This window comes from Megalops cyprinoides, chromosome 6 (assembly GCF_013368585.1).
Source record: "Megalops cyprinoides isolate fMegCyp1 chromosome 6, fMegCyp1.pri, whole genome shotgun sequence".
In the NCBI taxonomy this organism is placed as follows: Eukaryota; Metazoa; Chordata; class Actinopteri; order Elopiformes; family Megalopidae; genus Megalops; species Megalops cyprinoides.
Window position 1 is genome coordinate 19830556 of NC_050588.1, and position 16968 is coordinate 19847523.

General features: G+C 46.5%; 1 protein-coding gene across 3 annotated transcripts in view; it reads right to left on the reverse strand.

Moving 5' to 3' along the window:
- The window catches only part of LOC118779431 (nuclear receptor coactivator 3-like), a 51168-nt gene extending 34897 nt beyond the window's left edge, over positions 1-16271 (reverse strand). For all 3 annotated transcript variants that reach the window (XM_036531549.1, XM_036531550.1, XM_036531548.1), the window contains exon 1: positions 16201-16271. The gene's annotated coding sequence lies outside the window, so the exon portion shown is untranslated. The remainder of the gene's footprint in view (positions 1-16200) is intronic.
- Between the last annotated feature and the right edge of the window lie 697 nt (positions 16272-16968).

Sequence of the window (16968 nt, forward strand, 5' to 3'; positions counted from 1 at the left end):
ACGCTGTTGAAAAGCCTGCATTCCTTTTGTCTGCCTTCCTGACTATCTTTCTCCCTTTTCCCTCTTACGAGGTCTCCCCCTCTCCCCTCCCCTCCCCTCCCCTCCCCTCCCCTCCTCTCTGTCGCTCCCACATGCAGCGCTGTGCAGATCCATGAGGCACATACAGGAAGCGAGAGGATTCCATTCCAGGCCGGCGCTGGGCGTATCCACAGAGCTCCTGCGGGGTCAAAAGTTTACTGTGGATTTAATTTCACCTTTCCTCAGCCAATCGCAGCTCAGCGGCGCTGCTGCGGCTGAACTTTGACCCCCTGGAAGAATTCAGCTCCAAAGATCTGAGGCCGCTAGCGCCAGTTTCATTTTTTCCATTATACAACCCCCCCCCCCTACATGCACACACACATGCACAGGCGTGCGCACACACACGCGCACGCACGCGCGCACACGCACACACTTCTCTCCTGTTCTGTCCAATGAAAATCTATAGAATAAAGAGACTCTCACATATTGACTCTTACAAGGGTATAACACAAACACACATTGTCTCTCTCTCATGTACATACACACACACACACACACGCACACACACACACACACACACACACACACACACACAAAACACAAGCATGCATGCACTGCGTAAGATGTATAAGGATCATGCCATTTGTTTTTGCAACAGCATCCACCACTAGATAAGAGATTTCTCAAGGGTGTGTGCTGTATTCCACTGAATTCCAGTTATAATTTGTAAACAAGCATGTTTATACACGCTGTTAGCAGAAATCAAAATGCAAGCAGCCACAACCCTGAAAATGCCTCACAGAGAGCAGGCTAGATTGCTGCAGGATCCTGCTGTGGACCATGCCGACCCTGAAGTAAAGGCAACAGTGAAAACCAACGGGAGAGCAGGCTCCATCCTTAAAGACTGGTCTTTCTGCTCCCAGCAGGACCAGAGCACACTGCTTCTTGCAGCAAGTGCAACAAAAGGAAAGGAATAGGAATATAAGGCTGGAAAGGGCCATCCTATCAAAAGGTTTCATATTTTAATTAACAGCCAAGAGCTTTTCCAAGAGGCTCTTAAGATGACGCGTACATATTCTCCATTCTCCTCTGAGGAGGAGCCTGCCGTTCTAGGGTCTTCCTGTTAAATCATCAGCTTTCTGACAAACCCAACCCTCCTACATCTCTCTGCTTTTCTGTGATGGTTATTACACGACTCCGCTTATTTGCCTGCCAGCCATCCACTGTGCATGATGGAACACACACACACACATTCACATGCACACGCACAAGCACACACACATACACAAACACCAACACACATGCACACACAGAAGATGCTGAGGAAAGGCACCTCAATCGAAGGGTACTCCACTGTGTACATATCTGGACCCACCTAGGATTCCTAAATTCAGAGAGGGGTGTCATGTCTGCCACACCACATGCAAGTTAACACTACTCAGAACGGGTTTTTAAATGACTTACAGAGACAGCCAAAGAGTCACATGTGCCCTGAGATCAGGGGTAGGGGGCTTCCAATGCAGCATTTAAATACCAGCCAACCAAGTTGAAAGATCAGCAACCAGCTCTTCCACAAGCTGAGGGTGACCTTTCCATCCACGAGTCCTTTTGCCACAATGCACTCTCTCTACCCAAGTATTTTTTTCTCCTTTTCGTGAAACAGCTCCAGGTGCCTTTAAGGGGCACTGGGTAAGGTTAGAGCGGTCAAAGTCCGAGAGAAACTCCCTTAGACCCCCTAGACAGCGTTGAGCTCTCTGAGTTCACAGCTCCGTCGACAGGAGAGCAGGGAACATCATAAAGAATCGCTTCGGCATCAAAAACAGCGAAGGACATGCAACAGAGCCGTTCTTCTTCTCCCCCCTTCTCACCCACACCCGCTCATTACGGGAAAAGCAAGCCGCGCTGTCACAGGACAGCTCCAGAGCCGGGATTCTCACCCCTCCGTGTTGCAACACAAAAAGCACAAGCCCCCGCCATGCAAAGACCGCTCGACCCCTGTACCTACATCCCCTCTGGAAGTGTCCGATGCAAGAATCATTTTTTCCCTCCTGGTCCTTTCTCACACCCTCTGATGTGGACTGAGCCAAACTGCTGCTGGCCCGTGTTGGTCGCAGGGTTTTTGAAACTATGCTGCAGCGCTGCGGAGTTTCAACAACAAAAACAACAACAAAAAAAACTACAACTCTGAATGGAAGGGAGAAAAAAAAAGAAAAGATCCCTTGATATGTTTACAGGAAACAATGAGAATGAACAGTGAGCAACGCCTGGAGGCTGGAGCTTTTTATAGTGTATGGCAACAAGGAAATATTTACGGACGACAAACAGAAAATGCTATAGCCCTCAGTAAAGCGATGAGATTCTCTCTCATAAATATTCCTGCATTGAATGTACTGCAGAAAAACTAACCCAGGTCATCGATCTCTCCATAAATATGCCAAACCTGAGCATTTGGGGCTCTTTTATGGAAAGCAGTTGCCTATTTCCACACACACTGATGTACTGTGCATACACTGGCTTTAACATAGTGTCACTGAACTGGGACTGACAAATCGTAAAAGTTGAAGTCATTGCCAGGAAAGAAAAGAGGAAATGGTTATTGACATCTTGTGTGAACGAGGAGGGCAAAGTAGGAGTGACATTTGTTTATGGGAAACTGGAGAGAAAATTTGAAGGAAGCCAATCCTACTTATCAACTAGTTTCTCTCGCTGCAAAATTCATCTACCGGTTGGTTTCTAGTCATTAAGCACTCCGGCCTGGAATCCCAGTGAGGCTCCAGCAAAATACACAACATTCCAACAAGTTTGCAGTGACACTGCAGCAATGCTGATACAGTTACCAGGTGGAGTTTAAAGAGTCTGGACTGTCCGCCTGATGATAGGCCCGCTCGTCTGAGCTTGCAAAGGTGCCCCAGTGGAGCCAGGTTTTGGTCAGAGGTCACAGCAGTTTAATCATTAGAGAAATGTTCTTACCACAATGACAACCTGAGAGTGCACTTTTTCCATTTGCTTTACTTGGTGGGGGGGGTCGAACTCTGGAGCGTCAGCAAACGGAAACAATGGGCTGGTCCACCTCTCTTTACTTTCCTAAAAGAGAAAAGCTGAGGGACAAAGGCCATCTGCTGTGTGCGATAACCTCTGACCTATCCTGGGGTCAGGGGGAGAAGAGTGTCAAAGTGCTGTGCAGTTTACATGGGTCAGGCAGAGAAGCCTACAGGTCTAAGCCAGTCTCACACACCAACATACTCCTGAACCTGCTGTCTGCCCAGTGAGGTCACTTCCTATCTAGTTTCCACAGCAGGGGATGAGGCAAGAAGGTCTATTAGGTGCCCCTCTGTGCTTTTGGCTCTTGTCAAGACAGGTGGACAGACAGACAAATTAACAGACAAGAGCCTGCTTCTGTTGCACCCTGACTGGCCATGCCTGTCAGTCTGATGTACCCACAGATCAATGTGTGCATAATGTCTCCAGAGAGAAGGGCAGGCCTCTGTACTCTCACACACCTTCATCAACTACAAATCAGCTGTGTGTCCACAAAAGATAAGAAAAAAACATGCTATCGTATATTTACACAGAAATTCATTTTGTGTTCGGCTGACACACAGCAATAACGACAGAGCAAAATACACAGATAATATTTAACATTTAACAAAAATTACATACTTTACAGAGAACGTACAAGAAGAAGAGGGAAAAAGTGTGATGTCATTTCCCCAGTTGAAAAGGAAGGTCCAGTTTGGTTCAATTCAATGGGAAGTACAACTCATACACCAGGATCCTTTTCTAACTTATTGAGAAGCCTAATGGCATAGGGGAAAAAAGATTTCTCTAGCCCTATTTTTGCTGAAATTTACCACTTATATCTCCTTCCAGGGGTGACAGTTCAAAAAAGGTGAGCCAGCCCGAGTAGAGTTATTGATGATTCTTTCTTTCTTCAGTGCATGATTGTCCACGAAAGCCCACTGCGATGCAGTCCACAGTGCTTAGACCCCAGGGAAACTGTTTTCCGAAGCTTGTTTTTATTGCTCACTGAAAAATACATATACTTTTCTTTCTCTGGAATTCTTGTGACTTAAAACTGTCCACCCCACATAAAACACTCACTTTTGGCTGTCTCTCCTTGGTCCGGGCTTCCACCCACACTGCCAGCTGGCCCCATGCAGGGCGCTTCAGCACCAAAACCCTACCATCCACAGGACAGGCAATCTGCCAAAGGGGTGTGGCTCCCTCTTGCACTTTAATGACCAGGTGTACTGAAGTCGATCCTTAATAATGACACCCACAATTCCACCAATGCCCTGCCTGGAAGCGTGCAAGCTCCACCCCTGTTCTGCCTGAGGGCAGTGTCAAGACAATATGCCTCAGAGACAGATTACGGCATGGAACATGTCTCGAATTAGCGCAATCGTGTCACTCGTCCCGCGGTCGGATCGCATAATTTGTTCCGCTGTCAATAGTAAGCCTAAGACTATTTAGCAGACTTGCACAAAGGCCAACATGCCAGATTGCGAGGAGAGATCTTCCTGCCAATACCTGTCCTTATGCTAACGGGCATTAAGGACAGGCAAGCTGTTTTCCCACATCACATTTACGTACTCTAGTGTTTATTTACCGTGCAGGTGATTGGATAACACACACACACACACACTCACAAGCAACAGACACACTGCTGATGAACCGACACAATACAATGCACTGGAGGGGTTTTAAAACTGAGGGCCTGCTTTCAGAGCCTGTGGAATTCCATCCATCAAATAATGCAGCATGCTCTTTCTCAGACTGGTGAAGACAGCAGTTAGCAAAAGCCTTTTTCTGATATTAACACAAACTAAATGAAAGCATCCAGACATAAGTGGAAATTTAGAGATGAATATGTCCCAACTAACATCACATGTTGTTACGATTCATCCTGCCTCAGAAACAAATTTCTTTCCTTAAAACTAGATGTAATCAAGCACCAGTTTCACCATGTGTACAAAAACAGAGCACATACAAGTGGGCAGGTCTAGGTATTTAATTAGGGTCACAAGGATGCTGATTGGCAGGGCCCTGGTGATGACACAGTCACTGACAGCAGCATGTTCAAAGCGCTCCAAAATAAAGAATGCATTTCATCAATGCTGGGGTTCGGGGCACCCTTCCTGGTGCACGGCGCTTGGCCTGATGACAGGCCTACACCCCTAAGGTGAAACAGTACCTGGGCCTCAGGTGAATAATTGATGTGGTCTCCCTCCCTCTCTGTCTGCTCATCCCTCTGCAGCTCAAGCACTAGATGGCGGGTGCCTGGTATTTATAGCACACAGCAGGAATGGAGTCTCAGCTTAAAATACTGAGAAATATATATATTTCCAGCTCCCGCGGGGAGGGGGAGGGGGGGGAGGAGGGTTAATCAGATTCCTAGTGTTGGGCTATTTCCAGCTAATCTGCTGCATAGAATTGACAGCGGAGGCCTGTGGAGATGTGCTCTTTCCTCCGGGGGCGCAGACGTGCTGCTCGGTCCGCCCCGGCTCCCAGCCCTGCGCTCCCTGCGTGGCCTTCCTTCTCCTCCCTGGGTCTGCGGGAACGCCTGGGGAAGAGCGCTCAGCGCGCGGCCCGTCTCACCTGCGCGACACGCCTGTCGCCATTGGACATGGTGCCGACGCGCCACAGCTGATCCGCCCCGCACCCCCCGCGCACGCCCCTTCGCTCCAGTTCTCTTCCTCTGAGCGGGAGGGCTTTATTCAGCCGGTCCGACGCTCTCAGAGTGATGGGGACCGCTGTAATGCAAAGCCACGCATTCGGCAAATTCCTAGACATTCAGAGAGTCCTTAATGGCCGTCACATGGGTGTGTGCATGCGTGTGTGAACCTATGCGTGCATCAGCATGAGCACCAGCTGACTGCAGACCTGAAGGGAGGGCGGATGTCTGAACTCCTGTGGAGGCTCCCTCCATACTGAGCACTGTAGCAGACACCCAAGAGACACAGTCTAGATCTGGGTCATGCAATGTCTGACTGCTTCACCACATATAGCTCCTTTATGAAAAAAAAAGGATTCACACCTTACACTGTATAATTACTATTATACTATTAAACTATGAGCAACAGTGTTTGGAGAACAACCAGACATGTATGCTGAGGAACAGCTGACTGGGTTAGGCAGTCCTAACCTGGCTTTGACCTGTGCCAGGTACCCTAAAAATTCTGAAGAAAAGAACGCCACTTTCTTTCAACTGAAGGTGCAGCAAGAGGAAAGTCAGCATCTTTAAAACCAATCTTTTTGCTAAATAAATGCGAGTGTAAAAAACAATATTATGCCATCATGTTTTTAATTTTTAAACCAGTCCACATTAAAGAAAGACAAGGTGGGAGAGAAGGAAAGAGAGAGGGAGAGAGAGAGAGAGAGAGAGAGAGAGAGAGAGAACGGGGGGGGGGGGGGGGGGAGACAGAGAGAGAGGAGACAGAGACAGGGAATTGAGTGATATGTAGATAAGGAGACAGCCAGACAGCAAGGCAGACTGTGGAGGTGTGTAATCAGGAGAGACCTGACTGTTAAACAGATAGAGGGACAAGCAGAAAATGCAGAAGGCTAAACAGACAGGAGAAGGAGAGACTCCGAGCATCGGCTGAAGACAGAGACAGAGGAACAGAAACCCTCCCACACCATCCTAAGGATGACAGAGACGAATACTCGAAGGCGTTTTTCCCTCCCATCTACCTGTACACCAAGGAGCTTTTAGACGTAATGGCAGAACCTCTGTCCAATTTCACCACACCTGTGCCGTGGCTGGTGTCTTCAGAAGAGTGCGGGGAAGGGAACGCAATGGCTCTACAAGTGATACTTTCATTCTCCTCCCTATTCACCTGTAAAACTGGACTCTGGACAGGTTAATCACTCACCAAAGCCCTGGGTCCCAGCCAGCACCTCCAACAAGTGAGGTGTGATCAATCAGCAGCCTACGCAAACTGGTGAGGGCAGGGACAGAAGTGGGTCAGCCACCTCTAAAACTTGACAATATTCTGGGGTACAAATCACCGTAAAAACGTAGGAGTGATCACAGCCAGATCGACAAAGGAGTGACCAAAGGACAACACCATCACACCTCCAAACGCATCAGTAACAGCTCTGCGTGCCTTTTTAATCTGCGGTTGGGTCAGTGCAGCTTCGGGGAATTTTTGATAAAAACACAGACCAAAGTCCTCTCTTCCATTTTGGCACAGATGAACACAGGAGTCCAAGCCAAGCACGAGAGAGAGAGAAGAAAAATACAAAAGCTGCGTTCAGACCGTGTCAACGACACACTGACTCAGTGCAAATACCAATGCACGCTGCCCAGTCCCCTTCCCGTGAAGCACGAGGAAGCCAGACCCTCCTCTCTGCATTCCTATCACCTCCCGCAAAAGGCCCTCAACAAGGCCAAGCGCAAACGTAGCCAATCACCACCACGAACAACATATCCACTATTCACATTGGGGCAAGAGGAACCAGGAACACACACAGAACCCCAGAGAGCTCTGGTGCTTTTCCACCATCTCTCCCTGACCTGCGATGTCACAATTCCCGAAAAGAGGCGGAGCACAGAGGCATCATGTAATGAAAATGTGGCTGAGCTGGAGTTTAGCCTTGAGTTTGTTATTGCCTCTTTGAGCTTAGCCGCATGCTTAATCACTAACAGCTTCACTTGCAAGAGGACTGCCATTGCACTGCAACGACACATTACTCTGTAGGCTGGTTACTCTGTCCATGTCCTAGCTGTCCCCTCTTGCTTGCATGAAAAAGATCACGAGCGACCACGAGCACTGTGAGTTAGCCTCAAGTGTGGCTTCACTGCACCCTGAAAAAGCAGTGGGGCCACTAGCCCCCGGGTTCTCAGGGTTCAGACCCCAACGGTGTTGAAGGGACAATATAAAGGCTCGTAAAAACAGGACCAGCAGTTTCTCTTTAGTCTTGGAGAAACCATGTCACTATGTTTTCCAATAATGTCCTACACTCAAGAAAAAATGCTGCTGCTGTTATTTGCTGCTATTGATATTGTACCACCAGATCTCTTCAGCTTTTAAAGTGTTTTATTGCGAGGAGCATTGGCCAGCTTTACTGCAATCTCAGGATGAGGGAGAGCATGTGGGGGGGGGGGGGGGGTAAAAACAAGGTGGTCACATTACGGCCGCGAGGTTCACGCAGAGTTTAAGCGCCAGCCCTGCGCTCGTCTGACTGATCAAGCATCTGGGAGCGTTTACTGCTGCCCCGTAACTCCAAGAAGAGGGGGGTCCAAAACAATCGGCGCGCACGTTAATGAGCCAGAAGACCCCGAAAACCCCTCTCTCCCTGTGTCCCGCTCCCCGGATCCCATTTTACGAGCATTCTTGCAGAGGGCGAGAGGCAACCAAACACAAGGCCCTTATGTCTTCTGGAAGTCCTTTTTCTACCCTTCTCTCGCACAGCCATTTGGTCCCCAGCGCCTGCTCAACTCCTTCCATTCAGTTCGGAAATTATGCATCTTCGTCCCATCAGTTCAAACGCGTTGATTTCATTGCAGCTGTACTTCATACTCCATCCACGTGTAACTGTGTGCACGTGTGCGTTGGCAAACATTAAAACGGTACCCCTCCAATGTTTTTCTGGTGTCTGATACACCTCAGAAATAACTTTCAAATCATCACATCTACGGTATACCTGCAAGACCGTTGTGAACAAATATGAGCCAGAGACTATGAAAGGGGGAAAAAAATCTTTCAAAGGCAGAAAAGAAAACACAACACACAGAGGTAGGTGAAATCCCTGGTAGAGTGTTACATCCTGTCTGTAAGAACACATATCTCTCTCACTTCTCTTTCTCTCTGTCTTAGTCTCTCTATCTGTGTTAGTCTCTCTCAGTCTCACACACATTCTCTCTTGGTTATTCGCTTGTTTCTTTGTGAGAAAAAACGGGTAGCTTCTTGCTCTTGAACCCTTACCCACAACCAGCTGGTATGGTGAAATAGTTTTAGTTTTGTATATTTTTTTAATGTTTTTGGTGCACCCTGTGCGTGTGTCCTGTGTGTGTGTCCTGTGTGTGTGTGTGTGTGTGTGTGTGTTGTCAAGTGCAGGCCCAGTTCAGCATCACTGGATGAACGACCTTGAGCTGGCATGAGGGACTGTGCTACCATGGCAACGCCTCCTCACGCAGCCAGTAACAGCTGGATACTATGCGCGTGCACACACACACGCACACACGCACACACACACACACACACACACACACACACACACACACACACACACACATACACATACACACACAACCAAATTTTAACAGGAGAGGCAGCGCTCAAAATTGTATAACTTTATAATACTTTATCAACTTCATAATAAAAAACAGATTTAATATCGATAAGGACCTTCTGCAAAAGCATCACCCCCAAAATTGTTAGATTGCAATGAGTTTAAGTCTAGGCTCCTTCTTCCAGCAATCCAAGTGCCAGTTGCTTTAATTTCCTTGAATGCAGCGCACCTTCTTGGAAAAAGTGCTAACCCTTGTAAACATGTAAGCTGAAATAATTAGAAAAAAAGTTATAAGGTATGATGTCACTAGCATTAGCCTGTGCACACTTTTACCCTTTCAAAGAGAAGACTGGAGGTGGCCAGTGAGGTGGTGTCACTGAGCTTTGCAGCTTCACTTTGTTGTTTCTTGTTATTAAAATGAGTACAAAGAGACCGTTCCCCCCAGCCTCCAGCAGTCACCCTGCCCCCCTTCAAAAGCCATAAAACCCTTCCTCCATAAACATGGCCTTGAAAACACACAGCACTCAAAGAGGTGCTCCCTCCCCGCCCCCCTCAAAGTCACAAATGGACAAATGGACAAGGAAGCCCATGTGGAATCCATTTACGGCTCCTACATCGCAGTGGACATGGACAACATGTCAGAGAGAGGAAGAAAGACCCCGCGTGTGTGAATCTGTGTGTGCATGTGTGTGTATGTGCTTGAGGGTGTGTGTGTTCTTGCATGCAAAGACGCAAGCACGTGTGTTTGCCTGTGTTTGTGTGTTTGATTCCCTGTATCTTCTCCATGTACCCGTCCCCTGAATACTCCTACCCTATTCCAACTACACTTAATTGGAAAAGTGGAAACTGCATTGTTTCAGCATCTTGTCAAGTCTGGGGCATCTGGACTTAGCATTCCACTCACAGCACTTCAAGCTCTCATCTGGAATACCAAGGACACAATGAGAGACTGAACGCACGCTCTACATAGGAAACAAGTGCAAGAACACACAGGGGGCACACCAGAATTTAAAATAATGAAAAAATCTGAGCTGTAACTCTGGGGCCGTATTCTGTACAACTAGGGGGTGAAACCACCCCATCCGCTACCCTGAACGAACCTGTAACTAGAACTGGTTTGTGTCCTCTAAGTACCTGCACACCTGTCAGATGGGAAAGAGCAATCTACAGCGAGACAGAGAGAGGGAGGGGGACAGGGAAAGAGAGAGAGGGGGAGAGAGAGAGGGAGGGAGAGACAGATATGTGTTCTGAGGTGAGGATCTGTGTCCATCAATACCTAAGGCAATGTGAGCTTGAGTGTGGGCTTGTATGTGTGCCTTTATGTGTGTGCACAGGGACAGGGTGCAGCTTTTCCCACATTCCGAGTGCAGGTTAGAATTTGGTAAATAAACAGGGAAGCAAGCCTCTTGCTGCCTGATCAAAAAAACAGATTCCCGCCTTAATTCAGAGCAAAGCAAACTGCTCTTCCTTCAATTAGTCAGCAGGAGGCGGGAGGGTCAATCTGCAATGTTGTTGATGATCTTGAAGTATACACGCCTTCCATAACTAAACTACGTACGAAACATAACTCCAATACCTTTCCCTGAGGTTCCTCCCTTCTAAACCGGATTGGGCACTTCGAAATGACTCCACCACAATGGGGCACACACTGGTCCTCACAGGAACATTTCAAACCTGTTTATCAAGTACAAAAACAAAACCAAAAAAACAAAGACACACAAAAAAACCCACTGAAGTCATAAGCTTACTCTTTCCAAGAAGCAACACTCAGTTCCATCAGACTGACCAGGGCACCAAGGTGCAATTAGGACACAAGCAGCCTTCGCTTCCAGAACGTCTCTCCCCTCAGCCCCCCACCCCCAGAGTCACTGGTGTTCACCTCGCACAATTAATCTTGCCCCAAACACACAGCCACCCCTGACGCCATGGCAAAAGAATGCCACACATTCAGGCACCAACGGAAAAAGGCGCTCCATCAGCAGCGGGCAGAGGCAGTGAGAGGACAGCACGCGCTCTCTTTCTCCCTCCCTCCCTCCCTCCCTCTCTCTCGCTATTCCGCACACCCTCGACAGCTCCGCCCTGAACACACTGCTTCTCCTACATTCTCTGTGCTGACACTGTCCACACGCATGTTTGCGCTGCGACTCAGATGCAGATCGGGACATAAAATATCATATTCCAGCGGCCTTTTGCCGAAACCCCTGCTGAGGGGGTAGTGCGTAAGACGGCACTTTGTGAGATTCCTTCAAGTGTGAACGCAAATCTCCTGTTGACAGGTGAGGACGCCTGGTACACAGGGCCTTTTGTCGCATGCCCATTTCCCCACTGCTTTGGAGCACAGCCTTCAAAGACACAATGATCAGAGGGCACAGCACTGGAGATTCTAAGAACCCTCAATGACATGAGGTAATCCACCGATGCTCTTAACTTAACTACTAACTGGAAGTGTGAGTGAACACAGAACTGTTTGCATAAAGTCATTATTTACACAGAAAGAAGTGGAATTACACACGGTATTATGATATCCAATGACTAAGTGCGCATGCCATAGTGCTGAAAGCACAGTCACTCCCTGTCAAAACCACCACACATCAGGGCAGCCACTTTCCCACACATTTAGAGAATGCCCAAAACAGGGGGTGGGGATGGGGGTTGGGACAGAGGTGCAGGGACCCCCTTCTTAAATGATTTAATCTCACACAAGATTAATTCATTTTTAATCCCTACTGACATGCTGAGAGGAGCCCCCCCCACCCACCCCCGGGTTCACCAAAAGTCAGAACAGAGACAGCCTGTTGGGCCATCCTGCAAACATTCAGCAGCACCGGTCCAGTGGGCCAGAAGAAGGGGTAACAGAGACATACCTAGGGCATTGCAGCCCTTGGTCCAGCGGGCCGTGCCTGGCTGCCTCCAAACAGCTGTCCCTTCATGACCGCTGGCTGCCCCCGCCCTGCCAACCCCAAAACCCTGTTTCCCACCCAACCCCCGTTCGGCGCGGCAACACGATGCATCACTGTCACTCGGCTCTTTATGCGCTCATTCACTCATTCAATTGTTCCTTCATTCATTCATTTAACCCCCCTCCCTGCATGCAAGCCCTTAGCCCTTAACACATGGCCATGTCCAATCCCGCCTGTTAACTATGATTTAGAAGCCCCCAACAACTTTAGAGGCCATTAGAAACAAGCTGTTATTTGTTAATTGCAGGACCAGTGGCAGATAGATGTGACTGTAAAGCGTATAAATCTGTCAGGGGCAGCTGCTCCAGGGGAAAAAAAAAAAAGAAAAAAAAATGTAATCACACCGCTTCACTCCTAAACTGCAACAGGTTACTAGGAAAAAGGAGGTTGCCAGGGAAACTCATCCACCTTCACTTTCAAAGTTCACCTTGAGGCTCCACCCAAACCTGTACTGCATTCCTTCCGACATTTGAGCGGAGCAGACTTAAGGTATCGATCGATACTGAAGAGGAAGGCCGACATTCCTCACAGCAGTTTTGGGTCAGGGATTTATGCTGGCCTCAAATGAGAATGTTAGAAGTTTGCAAACAAAGGTTTATGTATATGTGACAGCACTTCCCATATACATGCATTCATGTAGCATAGTACCACAAAGCATAAGGGTTGTAACAGCACAGTCATCTTGAACAATACCTTTTACAGCAGTCACATTATGTAACAAAGCTTTAACAGTCCAGTAACTTATGTTGCAACAGGAAGAAGCTGGCTTCAGGTCAGCCATGTTGCCCATTCTTTCCCTGGTTTTACATGCCTTCAACACAAAGGAGTATTTCACCAAGTTTAGGAAAAAGAGACAACTGATTCCATGATGGCCAGAGATGTATTCTACACCACGACCATCACCATGTAACTTGTTTCCTGTCTGTATCATCACCCAGGCTGGTGCGATGCCTTGTCAATTTCGACTCTGCTAAGATGGAAATCTGTCAATGGCTCTGTGGACTAATGCATGGAACCAGCCTCACCAGAATCGATTGTGCAACATGATGCTGGTGCGGAAAGGCAAAGCACCGCTCACAGCGATCGCAAGCAAATGGTCGGAGGTGAACTTTGGCTTGTGAGCCCTGTCAGCCTTGGTCATCAGTGCATAAAGGGGACCGCCACAGTCACGTGCCCCAATGGCACCCAGACCCAACACCCTGCAGGTCAACTGACAGGAAAAGTCACGTTGAACAAAAAGAACGCTTAGGGATTAATCTGACAATGCTTTGGCTTCATTAAAATGGCTTCATTCTGTGGAAGACAGGGGGTGATCTACTGTAATACAGTGTTGGATTAATCTGGATGGGGATTTTTTTTGATTAAACATCACTTTCCCTTCAGGTGAATTAGTGGTTTGGATTCAACCCAGGAGGCATACCTGCCTCTCCCAACCCTTCCCTGTGACTACAGTCATCTGGCTGTGTAAACAGACTCAAGGTGCAGAAAACACATGCACTAGAACCCAGAGATGAGAGGGAATCACAGTCAGCTGCAACACAGCCAGGGAGATGCAGTCGCATGTGCAGATGAAGACAATACACAAGGTTTACAGTCCTAAAGCTTGTGTAGCTCCGTACACACTCCTAAATTTCCCCAAGGGGATGAATAAAGTATCTATCAATCTATCTATCTATATAAAGCACCCATAAGGCAGCAATGTACTGCAGTGGTTAAGCAACGCCACCAGCCAGAACTTTATGTTGTCTTTGTTTTTGCCAATGTAAGTCAAAATGTAATATAATTAATGCAAGGCTGTTTAGAGAGTTTTAAAAATTGCAATAAATCAATAAACCGTAACTTTAGCATACAAACAATGTAACACAAAGACATCCACGCGTGTAAATAGGAAATAAATCAATCAATCAAAATTAACAGCTCCGACATCACCTGTGGACGCTGCAGGCATTTTCATGTTATCGTTTAACCCACAGGGTTCACACTGAGCAGCAATGAAAATCGTATCCTTTTCGTGTCACTGGCAGCACTTTCATAATTTCTCATTTATAATAAACAGAGGGACGACGAATGAGAGACTATAGGGACCCGTTATACATTGACTGATTCTCTTCGTCTATATCAAGTCTTTTAAAGGCAGATTTCTCATTAATTGTTGATACACGATCAGGCACATCTACCAGCGTACTGCGATCGTTTCCGCATTGATAGGCTACACACACACTTACACGTGAGTGTTTAAAGTTGCAATGGGGAACTCTGAACAATAAATGCCGAGAAAACTTGTTATTGCCTGTTCGAAAGTACTTTATAGCTGTCAACGTCTCTTACGATGTCGGTCTTTGTCACGTTCCGTTTCAGAGTAAGCACTCGGGTTTGTGCAAAGCAGACAAGAAAAAACAATTCCTACCTGATAAGACTAAAACCATTATTTCCGCATTTATTTGGCTGCCACATAGTTCTTTCCTATCTAATATAAATAACAGCGTTACAAAATGCGAAGGTCCGCCCATGTCACTGTTAAAAGTAGCCTAGAAGTATCATTCAAATCAAATCAAATCAAAACACCACCAAAAAGGAAAGTCTTATAGGTACAAAGTGATGCAAGAAAAAGTTATTAATTCCGAAATGCCCTGGCAACAGCAAACGTTTCAGGGAATCGAATAGGACGTTTTTCAGTTATAGTTTAATTTCACACACCATTTCAAGATGAATTCGATGCCACAGCGCAGAGAAGTAGAAAGACAGTAGCCAAATGGCATGAAAGTTACCATCTTTCCCTTCTACGGCTTGAACATACAAGAAGATCAGCTTTGCTTGTGTGTATGAATTTTCAGGTATCTGGTTTTCACGGTGATCGAACGTTGCAGAAACGAACGCAAGACGCCTTGTATGTCATCTGAGCGAATGGTAACCCAGTTCACAGCACAAGAGCACCCAAATGAACTACCTTCTGATTTACAGATGCAAGACAGACAAGGCATCCTCACTGATAATATCGTGCCCGACGTGGTCAGACAGAGGACGGCTAGCACTGACATTCACATTTTCTTCAAACACCTGATTTACACTCCGAATGCATGTGCATTTACAATTTACGAATAAGCCCTCGGGTTTTTAGTTTGAGCGAGATAGCCAAACGAATCGAGCACATGTAGTCTAGATCGTAAAGTAACACAGCCACATATATGCCGTGACTGACTCAGCCAGCTAGCTAGCTTACTTGTCTGAAGTTCCCAAACATTGCCAATACCACAGCCAAGGAAGTAGGCTACAGAATCCTTCTGCTCTAAAATGTATTTTGGAAGGCAAGGCTAACTATTTATCATACAACGCACATACACGTAAATTAGCATCTAATCCTCAAATTTAATTATCACATCAAACAGGAGGGGGTGTTTAAATGGACTTAGTAAGAAAGCTGCCTGCTATGAGCAAATGACACGGACTCCATGAAAGCAACATGTTCTGATACATACCTATAACTTTGCTATGGGGATTGTAGAGCATCAAACAAAATAAAAAGGTGGAAAGGTCTTGCAGGACTTGACGCCAAGAACATTTTAAAGGGATGTTATATTTTGTTTGCTTCTCCCTACAAACTTGGTACAATTTTTCTCAAATTTAACAAGCCAAGAAATTATCTTCATAAATGTTACACTATGGAAAAAATAAATAACTAATATCTAAAATCAGACCTAACGTTATTCATAGCGTACTGCACCCCGCTCAAACAAAACTGATAATAACGGGTCGATTCAAAGTAATACATTCTCTACCGTCAAAATAAACGAACAAGCACGACTCTGTAGAAAACGTTGTGGTGGGTATTTACGCTCGCTAGCTGGCGATAGCCAACAAGAACATCTGTGGAAAAAATGAAGACTTGGCATTTTCTTCATGTCTGTTAAAGAGCAGCAACGTTGTGCATGAGAGCTAACAACGCGGACATCGGCCAGATGAAAAAAGAGTACCGCGACAAACTTACCAGCGTCAATGTATTCCTTGGAGCGCACCAGTTTCTTTTCCCCCTACTATTAACTCTCCGCCATCTTCAGGACTGTGTTTGTTTAAATGGGAAACACTCCCTTAGCGCAAGAAACCAGCTTGCACTAGAGCGAAAAGGTTTGTGGGTAGGATAGTTATTCACTGCTCACTGGGCGTCCAAATTCAACTAGACGTCCCCAAAACGGACTACAATTACATGAAGTCCCGCCGATCAATGACAGTCCTCTGGTGGAGATGGGTGGAATTAGCAATGTAACAGCAGAAAGGTATTGAATTTATTTTTAGATAACCAAAGAACTCGTAAGATTACCAGGAACTTGTTCAGTGCATACAGTCATCTTGTGGCTGTTTTTGTAGAGTGGTTTTCGCTTCTTCTCAAATGATGCGGAAAGTTAATTTTCTTGTAAAGGAAGTCAGGGTAGGGGTTCAGTTCATTTGAAGCAGGTAAAATGTTATTAGATTGTTATTTACAATTTCGCTATTGATCCGTTTATTTATCCTGAAATTAGGTGGTTGATCGGACACATTCCAGTGGAGATAATATGATCTGATTAAAACTGTCACATTTATATAGGTGTATCTTTTTTCAGTATTATGCATGTACGTACAATGATTCGTCTTTCTTTCATGTCCTTCGTATGAGTCGGTTACTATTTTCCCACCAGTAGCCTACTTGTATTTCAGCTTGTAGCAGGTTCAGGCAATATATAAAACAAATCAGCCAAAAAAACGCGTATTTTTTCTTGGA